General features: G+C 35.1%; 1 long non-coding RNA gene across 47 annotated transcripts in view; it reads left to right on the forward strand.

Moving 5' to 3' along the window:
• LOC144320990 (uncharacterized) overlaps nt 1-20,753 on the forward strand; it is a 369,611-nt gene that overhangs the window by 213,011 nt on the left and 135,847 nt on the right. For 37 of the 47 annotated variants that reach the window (XR_013386617.1, XR_013386616.1, XR_013386615.1 and 34 more), the window contains one exon: nt 4,569-4,639. The exons of 7 other annotated variants lie outside the window; for them this stretch is intronic. This is a non-coding gene — a long non-coding RNA (uncharacterized LOC144320990). Of the gene's footprint in view, nt 1-4,568; nt 4,640-5,804; nt 5,874-20,753 lie in introns of those variants that run through there. 3 more of the 47 variants (XR_013386660.1, XR_013386613.1, XR_013386614.1) reach the window with 3 other exon arrangements.

The raw sequence follows: 20,753 nt of genomic DNA on the forward strand, positions 1-20,753 counted from the left end.
CTTATAATGATTGCATATGAAAAAAATTGTCCAACCATTGTCCAGTTTTTGTTCAAAAAATAATTTTACAATTTAACCTTAAAATAGATACTACTGGGAAATAAAATCAGTACACTTAAGTGTCAGTTTCTTCATTTCCCAGAATAAAATTTATTTGGAATTTTTTGTTTGTTTGTTTTCAAATGAATGTAATTGACTTTTGAATATTCCCATGGTCCCTCTACTACCATTAACACCATCTTCAGTTCCAGATACTAATCCTACAGAGGGAATTAAAAAAAAAAATAAGCACAGATTATATAGTGGACTTTGGAAAAGAATATGTCATAATCCAAATTACAGATAATTGCCCCCTCCCCCCCCCCCAGAAATCTGCATTTCATTCTGTCTGTGTTGATTCAGCTTCAAACCCTGGAAAGAAACCAAGTTTTGGCCTAGTCTAAATAAAGTTTTGCTAGACTCTCACCAGTTTAGAAAGCCAAACTTCCACATTTGTTTTTCTTGAGTCATGTATAAAAGCTTTTAAATTTTGTTATTACTCGTTACTAATGAGCTAATTTTTTATTAGCATAGCTCCCTTTCTTAATCTAACACCTCCTCAGATATTATCCTTCTCCATTTTGTTTTTCAATGTCAGTTACTAACACACCATGTAATTAAATAGATCCTAGCTTATTATTTTTAATAGGTTCATTTGTATAGCCTTTTAACTGCTGAGTTCTCGACTACTTCTAGGGAATTTAACAGAAAGTTAAAAGTTTGACCATTATAGTCATTTTTCAGCGTTGGCACAAAGAGACTATTTTGGAAATGGTTTGAGATTTTATTGAGATTTTGGCAGAGGTGATTAATGAGATCATATGACTTCAATAGAAGTTTTTTTCCTAAATTATAAGAATGATTCTTCCCAATCAAGCTCTATTACCTTAAATTCAACTTGATTATAGATTTTCAAATTACTTGTTTTGCCTTCTCTCTCAGTCTCTCTTTCTGGCAGGAACATAATGAATATATTTAGCTAAACTTTGTTTTCCAAATTTGGGGATTAGTTATAGAGTTTGTAACCAGTTGCCTTTAAAACGGTTTCTTGCTAAAGAATTTTGAAAACATGGATTTCTTGATCTGAGATTTTTTTACTCACACCCAACTTTAACTTGAATTGCTATGATACATGGTTGGTACAGAAATAACTCAGTTTGCTAGCTGACATTATGAAAGTCATTTAAGCTCCTAAAGAAATCAAAATAGTCTGTAGATTAAAAGTATGATTTAAGTTTAAAATATCCAAAATTATTTCAAAATTTATTCTCTGTTTTTAGGGTCTGGTATATAATAGTATCCAATAAACAATTGTTTTATGAATTAGTATACATGGAAGAATCATGGAGTGTAAAAGGTAAAGATACTAATATTAATACTAATGAAATTCAGACAGTGAATGCATAAAGCAGCTTCCCATCCTTTGTACGCATATTCCCATATGTCTGCTTAAAATGAACTATTTGATGGTAATTTCTTTTCATGCATGCAAAGTGGGAGAGTGCCAAATTCTCAAGACAGATTACTAGTATTACTTGCTCTACCATATTGAAAATATAATTGTAAATGATTTAGTCACCATCACTTCCTAACTCTGATTCCTTTGAACACTTGGTAGGGTGGATTTATAAGAGATCTACAGCTAGAGAAAAGATACAGTAGTGAATGGTATTCATAACATGTAAGAGACAGTCTCTCTCTGACTTTTCCAGACTATCTGTCTACTTTTAAAAAGTTTCCAGATAGTAGAGATTACTATAACAGAAGGAGGAGAAAGGTGCTATCCAAAGAAGAGGCTAGAAGGAGGTAGGCAGGGAAGGAAGATTCTGGGAGAATGACCATACTTAAAGACCAGTTAAAGAGGACACTGGAAGTTAAATATACAATATAACCAGGAAAACAAGGGAGTGATGATGGCTGGTATCCTTAGGGCTAAAAGTGCTGCTTTATGAAGGCCATATAGGGTCACATGATTCATTCATGGCATAGAGGACACTGTGTTTTGTTGTCAGAATATTTCTTTTCCTTTGTCCTCATCATCTTCGTTGTCATTTTCCTAGGAGCTACAATTTATTGAATTGAATTCAATTTATTGAATTGTAAATGGGTGCTAAGCTTAATTAATTTAATATTGTCATCTTCAAAATAACTCTCCATGGTATATTATCATATGATCTATACATATATGTATGCATATATTCACAAATATTACATATGCATACATAGAATATGTAGATAATATATATGCATACGTATATTTTAATGACTTAATTACATAGCATAGCCATAGTGATAACAGACCCTAGATCTATCCAAATCTCAATCCTGATCTTGTTTCTACTAACACAAAAATTGGAAGCAAACCAGATATTCAGTCAGAACCTATTATTAGATCAATAATTCCAAGTTATATTCCCTAAAAATTTTTTCCAAAATACTGTCTGTAATGAAAAAAAAAGGAGGAAAAATGATTATTCAATCAAATAAGCTTAGAAGAGCCTGAATAAATACACATCTTTTGGATATTTATAATGCATATTTATATTAATGGTCCTGAGAAATTCTACAATGAGCAAATTTGTATCACATTCTTCAATTCCTTTGCTCAGGTGATTGTCCTTCCCACCTCTTATGCTAAATTCTGTAGTAAACAAACTTATTCAGTCTTCTTCAATCCCTTAGATAGCCTTGAAACCTTTAGGGCAGGTAATGTCACAGAGAAATTTCTTGAGAAACCCTTTGGGAATTTTACAGTAGTACTACACGGTTCCCCGACATGTAGCGATTTTTAAAACATGTATATGGACTCAATGAATGAATGGGTGGGTGGATGGATGGATGAATGAGTTCAATTTTAGGTAATTATGAAAAAGAAAGAGAGCAAAAATAAAGCCATACTCTCTTTCTCTCCTGCTGGCTTCCTTTCTTCTCCATGTTTCTCATAACTCCCTTCAGATCTGACTCCTGAACTGTCAGAGCCTCACTCTATAGACCCTCACTGGTATGCCTATAAAAATGGACTCACATGAGGATTTTAATTTGACACTTAATAGAATAGGAAATGAAAGATTTAAGAAGAGATAAAGCCTAATAATAAACTTGAGACTGTCCTAGCAAAATAGATCAGATGAGTTGTCAGTCTCCTCTCTTTGATGAACCATATGGAATGGAGAATCTCATCATCACCTAAGTGCATTGTCAGGGCACAGGAGCCTGGCTCTGGGCCAGCCTACCATAAACTCCTTACAAATGGTGTAATTAAATTCCTGAATGAAATGTTGAACTGCCTCCATATCCTAAAGCCATCAAAACTAAAATTTACTTTCTCATCGTACTTTCTAGTAAAACTGATTATAAGGAAACATTCCATTGAGAATTATAAAGAGTGATTATTAAAGAGATGGATTTGAGTTGATTTATGTTAGAATCATTTTTCTTCTGATGGGATTTATTTATTGAAATGTTTATCCTGATAATATGGTAAATATGCCATCCATATGAATTTATAAATTAATAAGGTCATATCTTTAAGACACCCAACCCAAAAGCTATTGTCCATTTTGATTCATCAGGAGAGCAACAAAAGAAAAGTTTTCACCTCTCCACCCTCAGCTGGTTGCTATTTAGAAACAAAACAAACAAAACCCTGTGGTTTAGGAATAGAGAAAGGTATAGAAATATAACTGATTTCTGTGCAATGATTTTATATCCTGCCCCTTGCTGAATTCTGGTATGACTTCTAGAAATTTTTGGGTCGAGTCTTTTGGATTTTCCATATAGAGTATCATGTCATCTGCAGAGTGAGTGTTTGACTTCTTTGCCAATTCAGATGCCATTGTCTTGATTGCTGAGGCTAGGACTTACACTACTACTTTTTTTAAAAGATTTTATTTATTTATTCATGAGAGACAGAGAGAGAGAGAGGAAGAGACACAGGCAAGGGAGAAGCAGGCTCCATGCGGGGAGCCTAATGTGGGACTCGATCCCGGGTCCCCAGGATCAGACCCTGGGCTGAAGGCGGTGTTAAACTGCTGAGCCACCCGGGCTGCCCCTATTTTTAAAAATTTATTTATTTATTTATTTATTTATTTATTTATTTATTTATTTAATTATTTGACAATGACGGGGGGAGAGCACAAGTAGGGAGAGTGACAGGCAGAGGGAAGGGGAGAAGCAGGCTCCCTGTAGAGCAGGGATCCTCGAGGGGGAGCTGGATCCCAGGACCTTGAGATGCTTAACCAACAGAGCCAACCAGGCACCCTCTACTACTATTTTGAACAGGAGTGGTGATAGTGGACATCCCTGCCATATTCCAGACCTTAGGGGAAAAGCTCTCAGTTTTTCCCCATTGAGAATATTTACTTTGAGCTTTTCACATATGGCTTTTATGATATCAAGCTATGTTCCCTCTAGTCCTACACTGTGAAGAGTTTTAATCAAGAAAGGATGCTTTGTTTTATCAAATACTTTTTTAAAAAATATCTATTGAGAGGATCATATGGTTCTTGTCCTTTCTTTTATTAATGTAGTGTATCACACTGATTGATTTCCAGATGTTGAACCACACTTGCAGCCCAGGAATAAATCCCACTTGGTTGTGGTAAGTAATCCTTTTAATGTACTTTTGGAGTCTATTGGCTGGTATTTTGGTGAGGATTTTGGAATCCATGTTCATTAGATATACTGTTCTGTAATTCTTTTTGGTAGGGTCTTTGTCTGGTTTGGGGATCAAGGTAATGCTGGCCTCATAGAGCTTGGAAGTTTTCCTTCCATTTCTGTTTTTTTGAAACAGCATCAGAAGAATAGGTATTAATTCTTCTTTAAATGTTTGATAAAATTCCCCTGGGAAGCCATCCAGTCATGGAATTTTGTTTATTGGGAGTTTTTTGATTACTGCTTCAATGCCCTTGCTGATTATGGGTGTGTTCAGATTTTCTATTTCTTCTTGTTTCTTCTGGTTTGGTAGTTTATACACCTCTAGGAATGCATCCATTTTTCTAGATTGCCTAATTTGTTGGCATATAGTTGCTCATAATATTTTCTTTTCATTGTATTTCTTTGGTGTTAGTTGTGCTCACTCCCTTTTCATTTGTGATTTTATTTGTTTGGGTCCTTTTTCTTTTTTTTTTTGATAAGTCTGCCTGGGATTTATTTATTAATTTATTTATTAATTCTTTCAAAGAACCAGCTCTTAGTTTCATTAATCTGTTCTACTATTCTTTTGGTTTCTATTTCATTGGTTTCTGCTCTGATCTTTATTATTTCTCTTTTCCTGCTGGGTTTAGGCTTTATTTGTTGTTCTTTCTCCAGGTTCTTTAGGTGTAAGGTTAGGTTGTGTATATGAGAACTTTCTTGTTTTTTGAGAAAGCCTTGTACTGCTACGTACTTCTGTCTTAGGACCATCTTTGCTGCATTCCAAAGGTTTTGAACAGTTGTGCTTTCATTTTCATTTGTTTCCATGAATTTTTTAGATTTGTCTTTAATTTCCTGGTTGACCCATTCATTATTTAGTAGGATGTTCTTTTAGCCTCCATGTATTCGAGTTCTTTCCAATTTCCTCCTGTGACTGAGTTCTAGTTTCAAAACATTGTGGTCTGGAAATATGCAAGGAATGATCCCAATATTTTCATACTGGTTGACACCTGATTTGTGATCCAGGATGTGATCTATTCTGGAGAATGTTCCATGTGCACTCAAGAAGAATGTATGTTCTGTTGCCATAGGATAGAATGTTCTGAATGTATTTGTAAAGTCTATCTGGTTCGGTGTGTCATTCAAAGCCTTTGTATCATTGTTGATCTTCTGCTTAGATTATCTATCCATTGCAGTGAGTGGTGTGTTAAGGTCCCTTCCTATTTTGTGTTATTATCAATGTGTAAATTTTGTTTTTAATTGGCTTTTATAACTGGCTGCTCCCATGTTAGAGACATAAATATTTATAATTTTTAGATATTCTTGTTGGACAGACCCTTTAATTATTATATATTACTATCTTTGGTCCAAAATCCAATTTGTCTGAAATAAGGATTTTCACCCCAGCTTTAGCATGATAAATGGTTTTCCACCCCTTCACTTTAAATCTGGAGGTGTCTTTTGGTCTAAAATGAGTCTCTTGCAGACAGCATATTGATGGGTCTTGCTTTTCTATCCAATCTGATATTCTGTGTCTTTTCATTGGGGCATTTAGCTCATTTACATTCAGAGTAACCATTGAAAGATACGAATTTAGTCCATTGTATTATCTGTAGAGTCACTGTTTCTGTATATTGTCTCTGTTCCTTTCGGTTTATGTTACTTTGGGGCATTCTCTGCTTAAAGGATCCCTTTTAATAGTTCTTGTAGGGCTGGTTTTGTGATCACTGATTCCTTTAGTTTGTCTTTGAAGCTTTTTATCTCTTCTTCTATTTTGAATGAGATCCTCGCTGATAAAGTGTTCTTGGCTACATATTTTTCTCATTTAACATTCTGAATATACAATGCGACAGAAAACAGAGAAATTGCGGAGTCAATCCCATCTACAATTGCACCCAAAACCATAAGATAACTAGGAGTAAACCTAACCAAAAAGGCAAAAGATCTATACTCAGAAAACTATAGAACACTCATTAAAGAAATTGAGGAAGATACAAAGAAATGGAAAAATGTTCCATTCTCATGGATTGGAAGAACAAATGTTGTTAAAATGTCTATGCTACCTAGAACAATTTATACGTTTAATGCAATTCCTATCAAAATACCATCAACTTATTTCACAGATTTGTAATAAATAATCCTAAAATTTCTATGGGACCAGTAAAAACCCAAAATAGCCAAAGGAAGTTGAAAAAGAAAACTGAAACAGTGGCATCACAATTCCAGACTTCAAGCTATATTACAAAGCTGTAAACATCAAGACAGGATGGTATTGGTACAAAAACAGACACATAGATCAATGGAATGGAATAGAGAACTCAGAAATGGACCCTAAACTCTATAAGCAATTGATCTTCAACAAAGCAGGAAAGAATATCCAATGGAAAAAGGACAATTTCTTCAACAAATGGTGTTGTAAAAATCAGACTGCCACATGCAGAAGAATGAAACTGGACCATTCCTCACACCATACACAAGAATAAACTCAAAATGGATGAAAGACTTAAATGTGAGATAGGAATCCATCAAAATCCTAGAGGAGAACATAGGCAGAAACTTCTTTGACCTTGGCCACGGCAACTTCTTGCAGACACATGTCCAAAGGCAAAAATGAACTATTGGGACTTCATCAAGATAAGAAGCTTTTGCACAGCAAAGGAAAACAATTGACAAAACCAAAAGGCAACCTACAGAATGGGAGAAGATATTTGCAAATGGCATATCAGATAGAGGGCTAGTATCCAAAATGTACAAAGAATTTATCAAGTCAACACCCAAAGAACAAATAGTCCAATCAAGAAAAAAGCAGAAGACATGAACAGACATTTCTCCAAAGAAGACGTACAAGTGGCCAACAGAAACATGAAAAAATGCTCAACATCACTCGACATCAAGGAAATAAAATCAAATCCACAATGAGATACCACTTCACACCAGTCAGGATGCCTAAAATTAACAGATCAGGGAAGGACAGATGTTGGTGAGGATGTGGAGAAAGGGGAACCATCTTACACTGTTGGTGGGAATGCAAGCTGGTACAGCCACCCTGGAAAAACTGTATTGAAGTTCCTCAGAAAGTTGAAAATAGAGCTACCCTAAGACCTAGCAATTCCACTACTGGGTAGTTTTCCCCAACGGTACAAATGTAGTGATCTGAAGGAGTACCTGTACACCAATGTTTAGAGCAGCAACATCCACAATAGCCAAACAATGTCAAGAGCCCAGATGTCCATCAACAGATGAATGAATAAAGAAGAAATGCTATAAAATGGAATACTACAGCTATCAAAAAGGAAGAAGAAGAAGAAGAAGAAGAAGAAGAAGAAGGAGAAGGAGAAGGAGAAGGAGAAGGAGAAGGAGAAGGAGAAGGAGAAGGAGAAAGGAAAAGAAAAAGAAAATGAAGTCTTGTCATTTGCAATAACATGGATGGAACTAGAGGATATTATGCTAAGCAAAATAAGTCAGAGAAAGACAATTATATGATCTCACTCATGTGGAATTTAAGAAACAAAATAGAGGTACATAGAGGAAGAGAGGAAAAAACTAAAATAAGACAAAAGCAGAGAGGAAAACAAACCATAAGAAACTCTTTAGGAAACAAACTAGGTGTCACTAGAGGGGAGAGGGTGTGGGGGGCCAAGGTAACTAGGTGATGAACATTAAGGAAGGCACAGGATATACTGAGTGCTGGGTATTATGTAAGACTGATGAATCACTGACCTCTACCTCTGAAACTAATAATACAGTATATGTTAGTTAATTGAATTTATATAATTATTTTTAAAGGGACAGATAAAGGATAGTTTCATGATCTGTTTTAAGGAATAAAGGATTCTCCCTCAGTTTGTAAACTATTAAAATTTTGCATTCTAAATTGCTCTTTACTAATAAACATTGAAATTTTAATAGCCCTTTATATAATATTTAGATAAGATCTAATATCCATTTAATATTTGATATAATAGCTTGACTAATTACAAAGATGAGTAAATAGGTTAATTGGAATTTCTGAGTTTCCAAAAATAAAAAAATTACCTCACTTCACTATCCAACTAAAATTTATATCAAAAAATGTTTTCATTTAAATTTTTCATAGTAATTATGCATTGAAACATTATGTGAACTACTATTCTTCTAAAAATCATTTTTTAAAAAGGGGTACCCAGGTGGCTCAGTGGTTGAGCATCTGCCTTTGGCTTAGGTTGTGATCCCCGGGTCCTGGGATCAAGTCCTGCATCGGGCTCCCCATAGGGATCCTGCTTCTCCCTCTGTCTATGTATGTGCCTCTCTGTGTCTGTCATGAATAAATAAATAAAATCTTAAAAAATAATTTTTAAAAATAATAAAGCAAAAATATGTATACTTATAATACAGCTTTACCAGAAACTTCCAGGATTCAAGTATACCTGACTTTAATCTCATGACTTTACTGCCATCGCACATTTTTGTATATCATTTAGTTGGTATATTTTCAGCCTTTACAGGTCAGAATTCCACTTACTATATTATTCTAAGACTGTCTCTTTTATTTCAATATCACATTTGCACACTCACACATCTCCATGCAGTCCTCCAGTGCTAATACAGTGATTTTCTGTATTTCTCATTATGACAAATAATAGTAGCATACATGTTTTTTTAAACGTGTATTCATGTACAAGAGTTTCCCTAGGGAACACATCTGGAGGTAGAATTTCTGGGGCATAAGTTATGGATATCTTCAAATGTGCTAGACAATTCCAGTCTCCTTTAAAGTGTGTATAACAGTTTATATGCACACAATATTTTCAGTTTTGTCTATAATATTTACTTATTTACTCAGTTCCTTCTGGAATGAGTTATTTTTTGAGTGTAAGGTAAAAATCCAATTTCATATGTTTCCATATGAATAACATATTATGCCCAAATCATTTTCTGGTAATTCTCTACTCTTGCCACTGGTTTGAAAATTCAATAGTATAATTTATCATGTTCAGTTCAGATACTATTAATTAGTTGTTGAGATGTAATCTGCATATCATTCAATTCATTCAAGGTATAAAATCCAGTGATTTTTAGTTTATTTACAGAAGTGTGCAGTTATCACCATGATCTAATTTAGAACATTTTTATCTATCCTAAAAGAAATGCCCTATGCTTTAGCACTTACTCCCCAGCTCTTTCTACCTATGACCATCTCTTCCCCCTGGTTTAAGAAATCACTAATGTACTTTCTCTATATATAAATTTCCCGTTCCATTCATTTCATATAAATGGAAACAAAATATGTGGTCTTTTAGGAAAGCTTCTTTTACTTAGGATAATGTATTCAAAGTTGACCCATGTTTTAGTATGCAGCAGTACTTCATTTATTTTTGAAAAATAATTATTCAGACATGTTGCCTTTTATTTATCCATTCATCAATTGGTATACATTTGGGTTCTTTTGCTTTTTGCCTATTATGAATAATGGTGTGATGAGCATTCATTTACAGGTTTTTGTGTGCACATTTCTCTTGGATACGTATGTAGGTATTGTATGTATGGAGGTATTCATAAGTCATATGGTAATTCTGTTTAACTTTTTTTTTTTTTTTTTTTTTTTATTTATGATAGTCACAGAGAGAGAGAGAGAGGCAGAGACACAGGCAGAGGGAGAAGCAGGCTCCATGCACCGGGAGCCCGACGTGGGACTCGATCCTGGGTCTCCAGGATCGCGCCCTGGGCCAAAGGCAGGCGCTAAACCACTGCGCCACCCAGGGATCCCAATTCTGTTTAACTTTTTAAAGAACTACCAAATTGTATTTCCAAAGTGACTATACCATTTTACATACCCACCAGCAATGCATAATGGTTGTGATTTCTCTACTTACTATAGATTTATAACACACTTTTTATCTGGCAGTGAAGTTCTCCCAGATTGTTTTTCTCTAGGATTACCTTTGCTATGCTTGAAATTTTGCTGTTCAATCTAAATTTTAGAATTAGCTCTACAGCCCCTCAGGAATTCCCATAGAAATTTAGACTAGACTTGGATTATAGATTATTTTGGTAGGAGGGAACACCATTATCATATTATATTTTCAAATTCTTAAAGATATCTACATCTCAGTGTATTTAGTTGTTCTGTGGTTACTATAAATAAAGTTTTACTACTGTTTAAATGGTCACTTTGCTTCTTGTAGAATTTATTCCTAATTCATTTTATTATATTTTTAATTTAAGTGTTACAGTTCAAAAGAAGTTGTTTAATTATTTGACAAATGTACAAATAGCATTTAATATGTGCTAAGCACTATCCTAAGTAGGAAACCAATATATGAATATTGGGGGCAGTGTGTGTGAGAGAAAAAGATATAGCTTTCCACCTATGGATTTTAACTAGGATCAACTTCAATTTATCCAATGGTGCTATTTTCCACATTTAATCCTTATTATGATTTTAAAATAGGTATTGAGAAAACAGTGGCTCAGAAAGGGGAAAATACTTGACCAAAACAAGCAAGTGGGAGAAATGACCCCCCAAATGGGTCAAACTAAAGAGTTACTTCTTGTTATTTCAGTCTAAAGTAGTCATATTTGTACTTGAGATATTAGACATTCGGTTTATTCTAAGCTAAAATAAACTTCCTCATACGCTTTGCTTTATATAAGTTTTGATAATTAAGAACATTTTCTTTAGGAAGTGTATTTTAACTCATTTTTACCCAAAGGCATTTAGACTCCTATTTACTACAATTAAAAGTCCTTATAAAATAGCAGTGGTTAATGTAATGGGACAGAAATTTATAGGGACTGGAATATTAAGTACCCCGGGGTATTTTACATCACATACTTAGAGATTTATATAGTGGGTTTTAATTTTTAAAATATGCCTGGTTCAAGTGCCTGGGTGGTTCAGTCGGTAAAGTGTCTGCCTTTGGTTCTGATCATGATCCCAGAGTCTTGGGATTGAGCCCTGCATCTGGCTCCCTACTCAGCGGGGAGCCTGCTTTTCCCTCTCCCACTGCTCTTCCCTCTGGCTCATGCTCTCTCTCTCCTATAAAATCTTAAAATAAAATATGCCTGGTTTAGGAAAAAGAAAACACACATACACACAAATAAAGAAAAAATCAAACTACTAGAAAATATAAAACACATCTACATTTGTTTCCTGAGGTTACCATAGCAAATCGCCACAAATTTGGTGGTTTAAAAACAAAAGAACCCTATTTTTTCACAGTCTAGAGGTCAAATCCAGTATACAGTAGGGTCATGCTCCTATCAGGTGCTCTAGGAGAGAATCTGTTCCTTACCTCTTTTAGCTTCTAGTGGTTGCTGAGTGTAATGAGTTAATTTTGTATGTCAACTTGGCTAAGTCACAGTACCCAGTTTTGATCAAATGTTATTCTGGATGTTTCAATGAGGGTGTTTCGGGTTGAGATTTACATTTAAATTGATGGACTTTAAGTAAGGCAGATTGCTCTCCATAATGTGAATGGGCCTCATCCAATTAAGTTGAAGGTCTAAACAGAATGTCACCTGAGGAAGAGGAAATTCTGACTTCAGATTTTATCTGCAATAAGGGTTCTTCCTGGTTCTCTAGCCTCATTCACTTTGGACTCAAACTGCAACTCTTTTCTGAGTCTCCAGCCTGCCAGCCTCCCTTAGAAAATATTGAACTCACCAACTCTCCACAATCACATGGGCCAGTTCCTTAATATAAGTCTTATTCTCCGTGTATGCACATCTTTTGGTTTTGTTTCTCTGGAGGATTCTGATTAATACAATAAGCTTGTGGCCACAAGCCTCCAATCTCTGCCTCCATCTTCATTTTACTTTCTCCTCTGTGTCTGATTTCCCTCAGTCTCTCTCTTATAATGATATTTGTGATGGTCTTTACAGTCCTCCCAGATTTCAGAGTAATCCCTTCATCTCAAAAATCTTTGTTCAATTACATTTGCAAAGATTCTTGTTCTCAATAAGGCAATATTTTTTTAATTTATTTTTTCAATAAGGCAATATTTAAAAATTCCTGGCATTAAGCCTTCTTATCTTTGTGTGGCCACTATTCAACACACTGCAACTTTTAAGCATCAAAAGCCTATACTGCAAAAAACAAAAACAAAAAGCCAGGTTTTTTTAAAGGCCAGACTCTGTTGTTGGGAGTAACTACAATTTTGGAGTTAACTTTGTCAGATTTTTATTTTATTTTTTTTCATGGAGTTAATATCTCATTGGAACAGTATATGTGTTTTGTTGTTTGTTTTGCTCAGAGCAAGTAAAGTCATACTAGAAGGACCATATGTTTTGTTTTTTCCTAAAACATATATATATATGTATATAATATATAAACATATATATATCATATATCATATCTCATATATTTATCCAGATGGCAAGGTGGAATAGAAGATGCTTTGGATGGAAAAACAAGGACTTGGATTCTGGGCTGAATACACACTAACTTAGGTGTGTGACTTTGGAGAAGTCATTTTATTGACTCCATTTTTCTCAATTATAAAATATATAGTTTGGTCATATAGTCTTTGTGGTACTTAGTATTCTAAATTTTTTTTTTTTCTAAAATTTTATGAACTTGCATCTATAAACCTCTCTCTTTTATGATGGTATCTCCTGATAGCAGAATAGCTGATCCAGCTGTTTCTTATTATCCAACTCATCTACAACCCAAGTTGTCTGAGTGAATTACTGAAATATTCTAAAAATGACTCAACAGTTTGACATTTTAAAGGGGGCAAAATCATTTTGAAATACAACCAACATATGTTAAACTATGGTAACCCATTTAACATAACAATTTTGTGTCAAATTAAAACAATATATTTAACATCAATTTTAAGATAGCAAATCACAGAAGATGAATTGTTAACGCTGAGCACATAATATACTGCGAATAAAGTAATCAGACTGTATACTAACAATATGACAAAAACTTAGTCTTTTTTTCTTGTCAGCATACCAATGTCAAAAATCAGGTTTCAAAAACATGCTCATAAACATCATGAATCTTTCAAAATTTCTACAGATAACAATATCTATTGTATAATTTGTGGGTTAGAATTTAGAAGTTAAGGACTACTCATCTGTATTTTATACAAGTATCAGCTGTAAAAAGACAGACATTAAATGAATTTTATGATGATAATAATGATGATGATGATCACAGTGCTGAAAAACTAGAAAGTTAACATTATTTTTCAATGATGCCAATTATCCAGATTTTAATAGTCTTAATAATGTGTCTCTTTGATGCTCTGATAAGAGACAATTCCACAGGGCTAGAATTTTTTTTAAATGTTTGTGTTTGGCAAATGTTGCACTGAGGCCACCCAAAATTAATTCTGAAGATTTGACTAAATATTTGATGCCTTCATGAGCAGTGCTTCAAGAAGAAATTGAGGCTATTTCAATTTTATCTCAATCAAATTTCCTTTGACTATTCCCTTAGCATATACTGTTATTTTCATATAGGTGATGGTCAGGTTACAAAGAAAATGGTTTTGTTTTTTTAATATTTTATTTATTCATTCATGAGAGACACACACAGAGAGAGAGAGAGAGAGGCAGAGACACAGGCAGAGGAAGAAGTAGGCTCCATCCAGGGAGCCTGATGTGGGACTTGATACTGGGACTCCAGGATCACGCCCTGGGCCAAAGGCAGGCACTAAACCGCTGAGCCACCCAGGGATCCCGAAAATAGTTTAAATCAATAGTGAAAAAACAAATTTTGTTTTAGAAAAACATTTCAACTGTATCTTATACTCCATCTGCACATCTTACACTTTTATTTGTTCTTATTTTGAGTGTATGTTTGCTGCTAATGCTTCCTGAGGAATGGTGGTTTCTGCCAAAATAAATGAAATTCAGCTGCTTAATGGGGTTTTTCTTTGTAGATATCTACATTGTCAGTAAACTAAAACGAGCTTCTAAAGTCTAGAACATGTGAATGGCAAGAATGTGTATGTGAGGAAAGAAGATCAAACTGTCAAAATAGTCTATAGAGTCAGAAAAACCTATTTTTCCCCATGATTTGTCTTAAAAAGTCAGTTAAGTATAGTATCTAAGGGTGGAAGTGGATTATTTGGGCTTGACTGCCAACTCCATCGTTTGACAAGCTGTGCAACACTGGGCAAGTTACTGCACTTCTCTATGCCTTCATTTCTGCAACTGTGAAATGGAGATGATGACTGGATCTATTTTACAGGTTTGGGATAAGAATTAAGTGAGTACCAGCACTAAGTGAGTAATAAACATAAATTACCAGTATTCTCAGTACTAACAAAGAATTCCTCCTTTCCTTAAATACAGAGAATCCTAAATCCACTTTCTAAAGGAATTTCTCAATCATACTGCCATTGGTGGGGCAGATTGTATTCTTAAAAGTATCCACAGTAATATTTCTGATCCTGCATGCCTTTCTAAAACCCTGCAACTTCTCAGTCAAAAGATGGAAACTAATACCTGCCTTGAGCATTGGCTGGTTGTAATGGTCATTTTAATGAATAGAATATAGAATGTGGCAAGAAGGACACTGTATGACTTCTGAGGCTGGTCACAGAAGGTGATATGTTTCTCTTTCTCTCCCTATTCTCTCTGTGTCTCCAGATGTTTACCCTGGGAACCCAGCCCCCATGCTATGAGGAAACCCAGGCCACCCAGAGAGATCATACGTAGTTGTCCCAGCTACGGACTCAGTGCCAGCCAGACATATGAATGAGTAAGGCTTCAGATAATCTCAGCATTACAGCTGATGCCAAAAGGAGCTGAGAGGAGCTTTCCTTGCTAAAGCCTGCCCAACTTGCAGATTAATGAATAAAATAAATGTTATCATTTTAACCTACACATTTTGTGATGATGTGCTATACAGCATTAGTAACTAGAAAAGTAGGCAATGCAGATGCATGGTAAATTAGAAAGTGCCCACAAAAATATAAGAGGGTGTGATGTTAATTTTATGTGTCATAAAATTTGACTGGACTCAAGGATGCCCAGATAGTGGGTAAAGTGCTGTTTTTGAAAGTGTCCGTGACAGTGTTTCTAGAAGAGATTAGCATTTAAATCAGTAGACAGAGTCATGAAGATTCACTTCACAATACAGGTGGACATGATCCAGTCCTGAATAGAACAAAAAGGCAGAGGAAGAGTATATCTGCTCTCTTGGCTTGAGCTGGGGCATCCATCTTCTGTCCTTGAACATCAGTGTTCCTTGCTCCTTCAGATTGGACTTGCATCATTCATTTCCCTGGTTCTCTGGCCTTCAGACTCAGATTGGAACTACACCGCTGGCTTTCTTGTTTCTTCAGCGTGTGGACAGGAACTTAGGACTTCACAGCCACCATAACTGTGTAATCCTATTCCTATAATAAATCTCCTCTTACATGTCTCTGGGTATCCTATTGGTTCTGTTTCTCTAGAGAACCCTAATACACTCAGTAATGCTTAAACCTATCCAGGGATAAGTAGTGATAAAGTTTAATATAGGAAAATAAAAATATGGTGGACATCCATACTTAAATCAGTAGGATAGAGCTCAAGTTTGGGATTCTGACATCTCTGGTTTGAAATCCCAGCTCCAATCTTACCCTGCTGGGGAAATTTGTGCATATTTTTCTTCCTTTTTTCCTTTGAGTTTCTTTGGGCAAGGGGTTGTGGGTAGAAATAGAAAATGATAAGGATAAAAACTGATAAGAAACAGAACAGAGTAAAACCTTGATACATGTCAGCTATTGTTTTTATTCGTTCATCTGACAGTGTTTTTAGCAAGTGTCCTCTATGTTTCAGGCACTTCTGTAGCCCTTGGGAATACACTAGCAGACACATTTACTCCTAGTGGGAGCTTAGAATCCCTACACAAAGACCCTTTGTTTTGCTTGTTCGTATCAATGTTAATCTGTTATTACCTTGTACTGTTTGAGCTCTTTCTAGTGTGTGAACTAATTCCCTAATTTTTGTTTAATGTTCCTATCACCTCCTTCCCCTTATGGAGCCCCTTAATAATGATCTGTTTAGAAAGCAAATCCTTAGCCACTCTTTATCACCTTCAATAAAAGTCTATGTATAACTTTTTGATCTTGTTACTACAAGACCTGTTCTTTCTGTTTTCCACTGATGGATTTGAGAAATATTATTGAACTCCTATCAGACACTGTGGACGTACAGGGAATCATCAGTGAGCAAGACAGCATAGCCCCTGCTCTCATGGCATTTACACTTTCTCGAGGACAATTAAAGAAGCCATAATAATTCTGTTATGATTAAAGATGAACTGGAAGAAGAATATATGGGGAACTTAAATTGAGAGGTCAATGTTTCTCGGGGAAAATGTGTTCACTTTGAGAGTCGGAGAATTAGTAGAAGTGAGCTAACTTCATCCGCTGATGCCTGTCTTAGTCCCTTCAGGCAGCTATAACAAAATAAGTCAGATTGGATGGCATATGTACAACAGGAATTTATTTTTCCCAGCTTTGAAAGCTGGAAGTCCAAGATCAGTGTACCAGCATGATTGGGTGATGGCCTTCTTTCTGGTTCATAGCCAGCACCTGCTCATTGTGTCTTCTCATGATGAAAAGGGCTACTGCTCTCTCTGTAGCCTCATTCATAAGGCACTAATTTTATTCATGAGTCTTCTACCTTCTGAATTTAAGCATCTTCCAAAGTCCCATCAACTAATACCAGTTAGGATTTCAAAATAGGAATTTTGGGAGAACACAAACATTCAGATCATAGCATAATCATTTTATACGTTGTTCTCCAGTAAAGCCAAAGAGCCTGTAGCATTGAGTTATCTCAGGTTTCCAAATTACTGCATGGCTCACTCTTCTCTGTACAATTTATCCTATCTCCATTTTATCATGACCATGTCTCCCTTTCAATTTCCCATTCACCTCTGGTAGCTAAATTCAGATGTCTTCTAGTTGTTCTTGTACACATTGCATTAATAAGCATATTGTATATTGCCACATAGGCTGGGATGAGTTATATTAATTCCTCTATTACTCTGTTGTGTGTTCCTAAAGGGTAAGCTTTTTTTTTTAAGTTTTCTTTGTGCTTTTGGTATTGTCTCTGGAACACAGTATGCTCTCATTTGTAGTTTTTAAATGAGGGGAACCTAGGTGGCTGAGTCATTTAGGCATCCAGCTCTTGATTTTGGCTCAGGTCATGCTCTCAGAGTCATGAAATTGAGCTCCAATTAGGGCTCTGCACTGGGTATGGAGCCTGCTTAAAATTCTCTCTCTCCTTCTCCCTTTGTCCCTCTACCCCCTTCCCCATTCACACGCATGTGTCTTCTCTCTCTCTCTTAAAAAAAAAGTTTTTAAATGAATAACTGCTTAATTCTCTAAAATTAAATTTAATGCTGAATAGCCAAATTGTGTTTGTCTTTCTCATAAGTGATTCACTTACTCAAGTTCTTTATAGAATGGAACAATGACAAAAGAAACACTTGACAACACTCTTTTATAACATAGAAGTACATTAACTCATAGACTCAGAGGTAGTAATTTATAATCTATTTTCTTTTCCTAGCAATGATGCTTAGAAATAAAAGATGTGAAAATAACCATCTAAGCAAAATAATGCCAAATGTTTGGTTTTGGAATGAAACATGTATAAGGGAAATTGACTAGCTGGAAAAACTAGTATTTCATTGATTGTGTTATTGTGTATATTGTGTGTGTGTGTGTGTGTGTGTGTGTGTGTGTGTGTTTAAAGGGACTAGGAGGGAAGGAAATCACTTCCTTTAATGTGGTCTTGTCAGGATTTTCTATAAGTGTTAGGCATGTTTTACCAGTTTAAGGTGGCAGGGGAGTAGGGAAGGAAAGGTCAAAATCACAAAATCTGCTGCAATTTGATTTGCAACTATTTTTTTTTTTAATTTGCCAACTGTTCACATTTTTCTGTGAACTTTTTTATAAAAGAGAAATATAATTTTTCACAGCTGTCATTGGATACTTTGATTTATTAGTGCCACTGAATAATAAGCAACTAGTTCACACTGAGCATTCTCTTACAATTAGTATTTTAGTGAAAATGGCCTGTGTCTGGGTCCTGGACACCCCATTGCCTGCTGACATGGCCATTTGAAGGTTTTCAGCGTTGGTTATTGTTTGCTCTCTGCCACAGATATATTTTTTAAGACTGTATTTTTTAAGAGTAGTTTTAGATTCATAGCAAAATTGATAGGAAGATACAGATATTTCTCAGATACTTTCTGCTGCCTCCTCCTTCCTCAGTATACACCACCAGAGTGGTACATTTGTTATAACTGATGAACCCACATCAACATATTAGGATCACTCAACATCCATAGTTCACATTAGGATTCACTCTTTGTGTTGTACATTCTGTGGCTTTGCTCAAATTCATATAGCCATTACTATGCTATCATACAGAGTAATTTCACTCCCTTAAATATCCTCTGTGCTTCACCTGTTCATCCCTTACCTTCTTCCACTACCACTGGCAACCATTGATTTTTTTTTTTATCATCTCTATGATTTTGCCTTTTCCAGAATGTCATATAGTTGGAATCGTTGTCAGATTGGCTTCTTTCACTTGGTAATACGTACTTAGGTTTCCTCCATGTCTTTCCATGACTTGATAGCTCACTAATTTTTAGGACTGAATAACATTTCATTTTCTGGATGTACCAGAATTTCACCTACTGAAGGATATCTTGGTTGCTTCCAGGTTTTAGGAGTTATGAATAAATCTGCTATAGATATTCATGTGGAGGTTTTGTGTGGTCCTAAGTTTTCGCCTCTTTTGGATAAATACCAAGGAGTGTGATTGCTGGTGTATATGATAAGAGTATGCTTGGTTCTCTAAGAAACCATCAAACTGTCTTCCAAATTGTCTTCTATTTTGTGCCCCCCCTCCAACTCTCCCTGGCCCCAATAATGAATGAACATTCTTGTTACTTCTTATCCTTACCATTATTTGGTGTTTTCAGTATTCTGGATTTTGACCACTCTAAACGATGTATAGTGGTATTTCATTTCTGTTTTAACTTGCATTTCTCTAATAAAGTGAAAATGAAATTGTACACTGGCTTTAAAATTTGTGTTGGAAATAGTATAATAAATACAAAAGAAAATTGTATAAATATAGCAGGGGTTGGAGATTTGAATTAATGTTAGTAATTTAAACAATAAGATTGACAAAAATGTGTTCATGAATCATCCTTATTCTCATTTTAACCTAAGGAAACTGAGACTTGAAGAAGTTATTTAACTTGATCAATGAGCTCAGTTACTAAGGTGACAAAACTAAGATTGGGAACTCCTTCTGACTCTAGATCTTAATCCCTGAAACCTTTAATCCCCACACCGTATGGAATCTTAGAGGATAGTACTTGTTTACATTTTTTACTTTCTCCGTTTAGTATCTAGTTTAGAATTTGGCATACCTTACATAGAGAAAAGCTCAGTAAACTCTTACTTGGCTGAATCACATGAAAAGAACCTAAACTCTTCACACCTGTGAAAAATTTCAGTGCCCATCCTGTATTAATCTAAAAAAACAAACAAAAAACCCAAAACAAACAAAAAACAAGAAAATACCAAAAAAAAATGGATTTTTTCCTTTACGATTCTTACATTTATTGTTCTTATTGGTCTTTCTTTTCTTATCACATATTTTGAACTTCAGTAAAATTTTGAATAACATTAAGGTTTGAGAGTGAATCCTTATTTTGTGGAATACTTTTTTAAAAGATTTTATTTATTAGAGAGAGAGAGAGAGCATGAGCAGTGGGGGAGAAGTAGAGGTAGAGGGAGAAGCAGATTCCCCCACTGATCAGGGAGCCCGATGAGAGACTTGATCCCAGAACTCTGGGGTCATGACCTGAGCCAAAGGCAAATGCTTAACCAACTGAGCCACCCAGATAGCCGTTTGTGGATTACTCTTAAGGCAACACTTCTAATATTCCACCTCTAAGTAGGGTGTTTGCTATAGAGTTTTGTTGGATATCTTTTATTGGTATAAGTCATTTACCTTCAAAAAATGAGTTATAAGGATTTTGTTGTTTTAATCATAAAGGAGTGTTAATTCATAGAACAAGTCTCTGTAGTTACTGAAATGACATAATTTTCTCTTTTGAT

The sequence above is a fragment of the Canis aureus genome, chromosome 9 (genome assembly GCF_053574225.1).
Source record: "Canis aureus isolate CA01 chromosome 9, VMU_Caureus_v.1.0, whole genome shotgun sequence".
NCBI classification, from domain to species: domain Eukaryota; kingdom Metazoa; phylum Chordata; class Mammalia; order Carnivora; family Canidae; genus Canis; species Canis aureus.